This window comes from Egretta garzetta, unplaced genomic scaffold, assembly GCF_000687185.1.
Source record: "Egretta garzetta isolate BGI_Z169 unplaced genomic scaffold, ASM68718v1 scaffold53, whole genome shotgun sequence".
NCBI lineage: Eukaryota > Metazoa > Chordata > Aves > Pelecaniformes > Ardeidae > Egretta > Egretta garzetta.
Window position 1 is genome coordinate 2,862,504 of NW_009259312.1, and position 853 is coordinate 2,863,356.

Genomic DNA, 853 nt, shown 5'->3' on the forward strand with positions numbered 1-853 from the left:
GGCTCGCGTTGGCCCTCGGCAGCCTTTGCGGTCTCCACTGGGCCTGCTGTAGGTTGAGACGAGAAAGCTGAGAGGAGGTACGCGTTGAGAGAAGTTTAGTGTAGAAGCTTCCACTGCAAAAAATAAAGGATTAAGATGTTTTCCGTGTTTAAAATAAATCATAAAGGGGGAGAAATGGGCTAAACTGACCTAAATACTTAAGTGAGCGGTGCAGGAGCAGCAGTGTTGCGCTGGGTTCCTGCGTGGGGTCACAGGGCCTAGGCAGGGCCTAGGCTGGCCTAACCTGGGGAAATGGCACAGCTCTAGGGCTGGGGCAGCCGAAGGTGGCCAGCCCGTGTCCCTGCCTGTGTCCATGCCAGTGACCCTGCCGGTGTCCCTGCCCATGTCCCTGACAGTGACCCTGCCGGCTGTCGCTGCTGTCCATCCTGCCGGGTCACCCCGGGCCAGTGCCAGGCACTCTGGGGGCCTTCCCTCCGGCCTGACTGGGCAGAAACCCTGCCAGGAATGGCCTCTGTAAAGCAGGGAGGGGGTTGGCACCAGCACTGAGAACTGGGACGCTTTGCAACGTTTTCACTGATGCCAAAATGCAAAACACGGGGGCAGAAAGAAGTCGGGAGAAAGCAGCTGCCTGGTGCAAATGCAAGAGAAAAGAGCCAGTGGGGTGGAGGGGGGGGAGAAAACGGGAGCGGAGAAGACACCTGGTAGATTTGGGACAGGGAAAAGGTATAAAATGTGATGGACATTGGATTGCAGCCTGGAGGATATTAATTAGGGGGGGAAAAAAAAAGGCTGGCTTGGCAAGGAAAGGGGAGATAGGGATGAAGAGATTGAGGCTGGGGGAAAGCAAGGAAAA